This window comes from Centruroides sculpturatus, unplaced genomic scaffold (assembly GCF_000671375.1).
Source record: "Centruroides sculpturatus isolate CEXI.00-Female unplaced genomic scaffold, Cexi_2.0 scaffold674, whole genome shotgun sequence".
Taxonomy (NCBI): Eukaryota; Metazoa; Arthropoda; class Arachnida; order Scorpiones; family Buthidae; genus Centruroides; species Centruroides sculpturatus.
Window position 1 is genome coordinate 248,143 of NW_019384968.1, and position 10,328 is coordinate 258,470.

Genomic DNA, 10,328 nt, shown 5'->3' on the forward strand with positions numbered 1-10,328 from the left:
TCAGTGTCTGTATTCAGGAATTTCCTAACAATATGGCATGTATTCAATATAGTGGCCTTCTGTAGTGTGGTGTATGTACTTCTATTCAATTGTAATGTTTTCAGGCTTTTTTGTAGTGTGTGTTGTATCACACCTGTACAGGAGATAACAACAGGTACAATAAGCACCCTTTCCATTCTCCACAGATGCCTTATTTCCTGGGTGAGTTCTGTGTACTTGCTAATTTTTTCAGTACATGTATTTTGTACATTGTGAGTGTTTGGAATGCTATGTCTATAATGTATGTGATGTTATTGTGTTTGTCAATGAGTGTGATGTCTGGTCTGTTGTGGTAAATTGTTTTATCTTGATTATGGCTCTGCCGTAGTACATTTTGTGTGTGTTGTTTTCCAATACTGTCTGTGCAATGTATTTGTAGTATGGTTTGTGAATGTCTACCAATTTGTGTTTGTTTCTTTGTAAGCTCTTGGTGTATTATATTTGCTACTTGATTGTATCTATGTATGTAATCTGTCTGTGCCAAGAGCTTGCAACCAGAAGTGATGTGTTATATAGTTTCTGGCATAATGTGACATTTTCTGCATGTCATTTGTGAGTGTTGTATCTTTGACTGTGTGTTTTCTGTAGTTTTTAGTATTTATGACCTGATTCTGTATGGCAATCATAAATCCTTTCATCTCCCCAAAGAGGCATCCCTGATCTAACCAGCTGTTTGATGCAGTTTTGTCAACAAAATCCTGGGCCAGGTCATAAGGATGCTTGCCATGGAGTGCCTTTCGAGCCCACGATTGCTTAATGGTGTCTATGCTTTTTATATGTTATAAGTTTAATGGTGTGTTATTTGAGTCTGCTAGAGTTACTGCTTTATATAACTGTGATGTTTCTTGTAGAAAAACTCTTGCAGTGACTGTGTTTGTTTGTAGTGAAGGTTTATTATAATGTCAATCAGGCCACGTCCATCATCTTTACGTGGAAGGGTTAATCTTTCTGTGGCAGATTTAGGATGTTGTTGTTTATGCTTAGTAAGTGTTGTTCTTGTTTTCCTTTGGAGTTGCTCGAGATCTGTGTGGGTCCAATGTATAACTCCAAAAAAGAGTATGTGAGAACTGGGACAACATATGTTTATTGCTTTAACTGTGTGTTTTGCATTTAACTGTTCTGAGGAAAGCATTTAACCTACTTTGGTATTCTTTAATTAATCTTTGCTTTATTTGTGTATGTAACGTTAACTTGGCCTGTTGGAATCCTAAATACTTGTAGAACTCACCCTCTTCCATGGATTCAATAAGTTCTCCATTTCCAAGTGCCAAATCTTCTTTCTTCAGGATTCCTTTTTCTATGTGAAATATTTTGCATTTGTCTAAGCCAAACTCCATTTGTATGTCCTTGGTGTATGAATGTGTGATTTGTAAGAGTTGATGAAGTTGTTTCTGTGTGGATGCATATTATTATTATTACAATAGTAGTATTTGTGTCAAGGTTTTTGATACAAATGTTTTCCTAAATTAATCCTTTAATAACAAGGCAAAAAAGCAAAAATAAATGCACAAATCATAAATTACAGATAAGTGAACTTTCTGTTACAAGCATTTTGGTCTACTTCTAAGATCTTTCTTTTAAAATAGAATCTTTCTGGTAATAATGTTGCAGAATAGAATGTGTAGATGATCAGAACATTATTACCAGAAAGAATCAATTTTAGAAGGGATATACCTGAAAAAGGTCTTAGAAGTTGACCAAAACAAATGGAAAGCTCATTTACCTGCAAGGCCAATGTAAATTTTGTGTTTTCCTAAAATGAAAATCTTTTTGAATGTTTAAGATCAAATTATAATGAAGAAAATAAAACACGTCTCTCGTAAAGATTACGGATATCTTCGAACATTTGTATTTTTACTGTTAATTCGGTTTTAAATTCTTGCAGGTTAAAAACAGCAGCATTGTGGGGTATCAGGGTCGCGATCTTAGTCTCAAATTATAAATTTTGTTCTTTGTCTTGATTTCGCAGGCTTGGGACTCGTTTAGTATTGCCACTATTAACTTTATTTTTATTAGACATAAGGCAATCAAAGCGAAAGCACAGAAAAACTGACCAGCCAATTAATTTAGATTGCTTGATTCCTTTTGGTTTTTATTCTTTGCTGCGTAATCGGTCAGAATTGTCAGATCAATTAGTTAATGGATGGGCAATCCGTCAAAGCGTATTAAACTTAATGAGCATCATAACTGCCTTTTACTTTTAAAATGAAAATAAAAAATCCACTTTATTCTTACTTAAATAAAACAAAAAGTGAATTCTTTTATCGTGCATTTATAACGGCAATTATCGTGTGTTTGTAATCTACACTCGTAAGCCAGGAGTTAAACGAAAAAGAAATTCTGACTCGATGATGGATTATGAATAAATGACCTTTCGATCCTACTATTTAAAATTGCATACATTAGAATTTTAATTAATATTAAATTCCATTATAATCTATTAAATTTTTAATTTTAAATAAATTATTTTTCAAGATTTAGTAAATTATGAATTGTTTTTAACTACATTAAATTCTTTTTATACACACCCATTTGATATTCCACTTTATAATGCATTGATTATAATTTACAACACTCAATAGTTAAAACAGATAATCCAACTCTAAAAGTTTAACTTGTTAACCAAATATAATAACTAATAGTAAAAATATTTTGGTTTTTATCCCTCAAAATTATAATAAACTTTTAGATTTAAGGACTTAAACACAAATTCACCAAAATTTAGGTTATAGATGTTTAATAAATCCAGTTTCTTCCTTTTAATCCCAATTTTAAATATTCTAAGAATTATTACAAATAATTAGCCGTATGCACCTGGCATTACTCAGACTTTTGTGGCACCCGTCGGCAATGTGCCAATTCAGACCAATAGAGAGCGCAGGAAAAGGAGAGAAAAGCAAACTTTGAACTGGTCACTCACTTTCAGACCAACAGCTAGCAAGAATGGACGTTTGAACGAGTGACGAACACGAACAAAAACCAACCGGACCTTTGATCAATGTCGAATTGTAAAACATTGTACATTGCTGTATAAACTTGTAAATAAAGAGATATAAAAAAGCCACCGAACGTTTTGTCATCAGCATCAAATGATGTCATTTGGTGACCAAACACTGAACATTCAACAGGGTGGGCTTTAGGCGAGTAAGGGCCAGCTTTACTTTGTACAGTGTTTTTTTAACGAGTTGAAGAATGATTGTGCATATGTGGTGTTGCTCAGGCCTAAGTTAAAAGGGGACTTGGGGGTCCTCCACTTCTGAACTACCCATAAAGTATATATATATATATTACACATATGTACAATAACTCACATTACAATACATAATGTCAAAATATGTGTGTGTAATTTTGTACAATGCAAATTAGAAATTGCACAACTCTGTTCTGCTTACGTTTGTGGGATGTGGTTGTGTTTGTAATATATTTAGAAGAACGTAGAATATTTTAATGTTTTAATCATAGTGTAAATCTGTAAGTGCATATAGAACTAAGTAATTAATTCTGCTAAGAAATTAGACAGGAACTTCAAGATTTGGCACGAATAACACCCTTGTTACGATAAGCATTTTCCTTGAGCATTTTTAACGTTTACACTTTCCTCGCTTTGCAACATACGTCAAGCAAAAAGTTTGTTGAGAATTCCTGAAAACAATTCCTGAAATCTGATTTTGCATATCCTTTTCTGTAATAATTTCCAAGATTAAAATATTACTTGGAAAAATTTCTATATAATATGTTGAAATACCTGTTATAATAGTTGATATTTAATTTTTAATACTACAAAACATATTTTATAAGATATTTTCATACTTCCTGTTATTAATTCTTGTTTGCCGTCGGTAAATAGTCAAGATTGCTAGTTCCACGAAAAAAAAATTTATCTTTTAATGATTCGTATGACAAATTAAATATTAAAGTTATATTTACGTAACCACCGATGTCAAAAGCATTTACTTTATTACATCTATATTTAATTTGCTCTGCTTGTATAAGACAGGTGCAAGTAATGATCTGCTGGACTTATAGTATTTCTCTTTGTAGATATTTTTCGATGAATATTCAGTAATGTAATTCGTTAATTATAAAAATCAAGCCGAACATAAGTAATTAAGGAAAAGGAATTGTTTTGAAATATAACGTATGAAAAAAATTGGGAAAATTCTTGAATAGTGTATACAAGAATCTTGCTTTGGCCATTCCTTGCACAGAAGGATACTATATTAGTGAGTGTGTGGGATTACTGTGTGCTTGTAGACCCAAAAGTAACAAATGACATGACCAGTCACTCTTTGGAGGAAAATAATATGGTACTACATTGACACTCCGTATTTCATTTTTGTCGGAAATGGGGGAAATAGTGTGTAATGTGACTAATGTTGACTATATGCTTCATTTTTATGAAAATCACACTGGGGGATGTGCCAGATTAGCAAGAGTACTGTATTTTCCCCTCTCTTAATCAAGGATAAATAAGGAAATGATTGTATTTTGCCATGTAAATTCTATATTATTTAAAGCAACGAAACAGAATTACTTTGTGATTATTATCAAATTAACAAATAGAAAATGCTCTTCCTACCTTCAAAAACAATCTATAAATGAAGGTCTGTTGAAAATCTACAGAATCATCAAAAAATATTAGCAAAAGACAATGTGAATGCGAACAAAAAAAAATTCCAAGCCTATTTTTGAATCTTCTAACCTTTGCTTTTATTTTGTTATTAAATTCATTAATATGACAGATAAAGGAAAGTGCTCCAAAATCTATATTTTAGACTTGCCATGTATTATTACTAATAGTTATATTTTCTCCTCTACAATATCTTAGAAAGTACATCTCAAGCTTTCTATTCAAATGACTAATTTAAGCGGAAGCGACGAGAGCTATTTTTGAAGAAATAACAAAGAAATGGCATCAACAATAGGTAGAGAAAAATTGAATAGTTAAGTATTAAAAAAGTATATCAAATGACAGAAAAAAAATGATGAATATTCTGATAAAAATAGTCAGTAAAAATGAATTTAAAAAGGCTTGCGTGTCCGTATTTTTGATGATAATGATTGAAATTAGAATACCTTCTTATTTGTTTTGGATATTTCTAGTAAAAAGTCGGAAGAAATTAGTAAGTTTAGCAGGTTCAACGTGTGCTTTTTACCTCGAAGATGGTAAACAAATCAATATTTATCCATGCATTAATATTGTAACGGAAATTGAACGAGCCTCTACTCTATTGTTTTGTACTGTACCTTTACAGAAAACTGAGCTATTCTTGAGATATAATGGCGTAAAGAATTTAACACATCTTTAGTGAGCTTGAATTTTTGTCTTTCATAAAAATTGATTGTAAGTATAGAAGGAGATATGGACAAGTGAGAGGAGAAATTAGAGATGCTCGAGATGAGATTTGAAGATTGGAAAATATATTTAGAGAGTTATAACTAAAGAAACGTCTAGTCGGAATGCATTACAAGGAATAAATTATACGTTAATTTTAATATTAATACTAATTATTCAAGTTTAGGAGGAAGTAAAACTGGAGAAACTTGTTTCGTTGCTAGCAGACAAATGCTAGCTGTAATAAATCATCGACGAATTCACCCTAAAAATATTCAACCCGTCGTTTATACAACCGTAAAATTTTATTTTAATAAGAGAGAAAAGTTTCCCGTACAATCTTCGAAGGCTTTTACTAAACAAAACAGCAGTCGGCTTCACTCCGGTCTCATTTACTTAATTGATTCGAAAAATCAAAAGGCTATTAAAGTGGCCAAAACATGCAATAAATATCAATTTCATTTAAGTAATTGAAATCTAACTGTGTTGTAAATTTCCAGACTACAATAGTTTAAACCAATGTCTTGTCTTTTCAGCTGCTTTTCTGTAAAAATCGTTTATATATAAAAGCTTTTTTTATTGTTTTCATACTACAATCTTTCGTCAGGTCTACACAGAGAAAGAAATCTTGGGCAACCTACTGTTTATTTATTAATGAATTAAAGAATTAGTTAATCAGGTGTTTGCACCCGTTATTTAATCATTAAGGTAAAACTGTTATTTATAAAATAATAATGATAATAATCTAATCAGCAAATACGAATAGATTTTGGCATAAATAATAAAATTTTAATTTCTTAAAGCATCAAAATTTCTCAATTTTTGGTGCTTTATAAATATAGCCGTTTGCTCGACTTGAATTATGCTCAAGCTCTTAATTGTCTGAAAAATAGATAACTCGAGCATTTATTAATTTCCTAGTTTGGTCAGTTGATAAATTTTCAGCTTGAATTTATCAAATGTGGTTTGACACGCGCGAATTGACACTTTTTGACAAGATTTTCGGATAAATAAATTTAAATTCGAAGTGCCAGACTGTCTTCGCCTATCAAAAAACACATTTTGCTACTTTTCGGGCATATTGTAATTTTGTTTTGGAGGGAAAAAGTTTGAGAATCTAAGGATAGGTGGATTTCAAGTGTGTCGTTTTGCCTTTTTCTTTCCTTCTCGCATCGATCCGGTGTGATTGGATAATCAATATTTTCATTAACTAGCTTGCTTAATGTAACATTATTGTAATTGCATAATTAATACTTAAATTATCAATTTGCTCTATAAATTACCTCTTTCCAGCTGTTCATTTTCATTCTTTTGACATTTTTTGTGCCTATCGAAATTCACAAGAATGCATTTTTGAAATTCTAATAATGCAGGATTAACAGGTAACATATTATAAACTTGCTATACATTTTTTACTGCGTTATTAGTCTAAATCATACATTTTTTTACTACATTATGCATTATAGATGCATAAGTATGTTGTTAACATGTCATTTATGTAACTCCTTATAGAAAAAATTACTGTAATTTAATTTAATCACAGTATTTTCCATGTATATAACTTTTTCAACTCCATGATTATAATAGTTTACCCTTGAATTTCTCACTTTACAATTATATAGTAGTGTATTCCATATGTTACAGTATAATTCAAACTTACATTTCACTAGAAAATTGCAGAGAAAGCATTTTTTCTTGTGGAAAAACTGCTAAACCAAACAAACTTATCTTTTTAAATAAAAAATGAGATGAGAGGGAGTTGATATGGCTTTTTGAAGGTGGCAAACACAATCTTCCTTCTCAACTACTAACAGAAATTTTAATAAAACTTCGCACACATTTTAATTTTATATCATTCATAAATAAAACATAATTAAATACATATCAAGACCTTTTGGAGCTTAGCAAATATTTATCTAATGTATTAACCACTGCCGGTGATTTGTCTTTCTACTTTGTAAACAGACTTTGAGTAAAAAAATGAATATGACTGCTTTCAATTAGATTGGAAAAAGTTGTTTCGAAGCGCGCGGAGGTAGGCAAAAGAATGTGTAGATTGCAAAGTGGAACTCTGTTTCACCAAAGGAGGCAAAAACAAAAATCAATACGTCGGGAAGAAATTATGCTCTAGGTATTCGGCCGGACGCAGCCAAAAATTGAATAATTTCCCCTCTTCGGCACATTCTCCAGATATGAAATTCTTCAGCAGACCTCACAGTTAATCCATTTTTGATTTGAATAATTGATTTTTGGCTTCTTACATTTCATTTCTTATTTCTAAACATTGACAGTATATATATATGATGATTAAATAATTTGTTTTGATATCAATTCTCATCATTAATTCTATTAAAGAAATATATAAATGTAAATATACATAGCCACAGTTGAATTTAAATATTGATTGAAAGTAAACATAATTAAAGAAAAGATTAGTATTCAGTTTAATTGAATTTAGAAAATTCTGTATAAATTTTATAATTTCAGTATAAATTTAATTAAAAAAGTGCAGAGTAAGAAGGGTTTTTTATCGACAGTTTAACACAAACTTATGGAACTTTTGGGATAAAAGTAATTGGGTCAAGGTCATAAAACTCTGGCAATTTACTGCTTGATTAACTCCTTAACAAATGAAATAAAAAAAAAAAGCATTAGAGTTGGAGTTTTTGTATTGTTTTCTTCTGTATACTTTATATATAGAATGTAACATTGTCATTATTAATCCATCTTATTTGTCTTGTCGTTAGTAGGTCACATCTGTGAAGAATCTGAAGCCAAATACGTACAGAATCCCACAAAAGTCGTCAGCCTTAGTGATGTTGGATCGCTCTCTAAATCCTGGATTGTCATTTGTCAGTTTGATTTTGTAACCAAATATTCAATCCTATCCCCTATAAAACTGAAAAATAAATGTTTTCTACATTTCTATTACAAAGTTATTGGTGTATATTATATTCATTTTAATTCCTCGCTCGTCTGGGTGAAGTTATGACGCACGAAACTGCCATATTGTATGAGTTAAAGCTTTATCTTACATTAAAACCTGTGTAAACCGGACACGTTTCCGATTTAAACAAGTTTACCTCGAGTTATCGATTAATAATTAAGATTATGGCTTCTCCTCCAAACAAAAGCATTGGGGGAGAGGAAAAAAACAGTAAAAATGCCTTTCGAAAGGGAAGAAATTAAAAGGAAAAAAAATTTAGATGGGTTTTTAATTGTTTGTGGGACGATGATATTTTTCACAAACAGAATTAACCTTCTGGAGACGGTCCAAGACGAACGTGGCATTAAACCAAGTTTACTAATTACATTCTAGTTTATAAAGAGAGAATCGAAAAAGGTTGAGGGAAGATTTGGGGTATTTTGGAGAATTATTCTGTCAACCCGAATTGGAAAACGTCCTGTGTTTTTTTCCCTCCCTCCTCCCCATCAGTCGCGGTGACGGCGCGAGAAACGAAATGATCAAATTTATGGCAGATTAATGGCTACCTTGAGAAATCATCGGGATGGAAACGATGGCAAAATCCATTATCAATATACAAATGGAATTCTCTAATGATTATCACAAGTGGGTAATTATCGGATCACTACCTGCAGCGAATTTCATTAAGCGACGGGGGGTTGGGCATAAAAAGTGTAATCGAATCGAAAATCTCCCTCTCCTCGAATAGGGGATTTGTATTTGATTCGAATTTTTTTTTCTATTTTCGGATGCAAATTTGTTTACTTTTCCGGCGCGATCGTTTTTCAGTGTACTTATTTTCCTTATATAAAAAGAACTACTATAAAAAAAATGGCCGATTCGTTTTAAATTTGCTTATTTTTCTCCGACAGAGTGGATTTTCAGAGAAATAAAATGGCATTGTTTCGGAAAAAAATGGCTTTCTTTCCGTAAAATCGAAGAGTAATTGGTTTACTTTCCTCAAAACTTTTTATAAAGGATACTTTTTTCCTAAATTATTAAACGTTTAAATAAAAATTTAATAAACGTCGCCGTTTAATCGCGGATTTTATCGAAAGTAAACGTGAAAGTAATGTAAATTATATACTAAAACAAAAGTTTTAATGAGGGAACTATTACGCATTTCCTTCTTTAATTAAAAATATTAAATTGCTTTAATAAAAATTCATTAAAAAATTCAAATTCACAAGAAAAAAAAACTTAAAATTGCGTGTGGCGCCATCTGTTAGATTTTTATTTAAAATCTTGCCATTTTATAATAATACGAAACGGCTTCATTTTTAGGGTAGAGACGAGTTTACTAAAAATTATAAATGCTAATAACGAGTAAAATCGTTATCCGATCCCATACGTGACCCTAAATCAGGGTATTTTCTGTAGAAAATCTCCAAAATTTCCTCAAAATTAGGTGTAAAAAATGTAAAAATCTGGGGGTCATCGCCATACTTTTCCCCTGTTACACGCACAACGGCCGGGAAAGTAAAATTAACTTACACAAGTTAAATAAAACTAAAAGCTCCTAAAATCCTTTAAATTAAAGTTTTAAAATACACAAAAAAAAAATAAATAAATAAAATTCATCCCTATCGATTATAGTCCGTATAATTTTATAATTAAATTTCCGATGCCATTCTTAATTATGCAGTTGACTGGAGGCACGAACGCATATTTTCTTTATCGAATAATATTAATTATATTTACGTTAAGGGATATAAAATAATATAAATTAAACTCTTCTTAAAACGGCGTTGTTACAAATCCGAATTTGGGGATAAAATATCGTCTATATTCCTACCCTAAAATTTTAGCGTTAGGGATAATAGATTGGGGAAAAAATCGATAGCGCGTGGCCGATTTTCCCTCTACACTGTGTGTCGATGTATTGAATATATAGACCAACACAAGAGGGAGCCGCATCATTTCCCGTCCGAAAAAAAAAATAAGACTTTAGGGAAATATCCCTACAACCAGCGTATTTTCGGTCGGGTG

The 10,328-nt window shown here is 31.2% G+C and overlaps 1 protein-coding gene across 6 annotated transcripts in view; it reads left to right on the forward strand.

Annotated features, from left to right (window-relative positions):
* The window catches only part of LOC111632536 (serine palmitoyltransferase 2-like), a 31,764-nt gene extending 23,462 nt beyond the window's left edge, over positions 1-8,302 (forward strand). For 5 of the 6 annotated variants that reach the window (XM_023376980.1, XM_023376982.1, XM_023376984.1 and 2 more), the window contains exon 12: positions 8,122-8,302. The gene's annotated coding sequence lies outside the window, so the exon portion shown is untranslated. The remainder of the gene's footprint in view (positions 1-8,121) is intronic. The other variant, XM_023376981.1, reaches the window with a different exon arrangement.
* Positions 8,303-10,328: the final 2,026 nt, after the last annotated feature.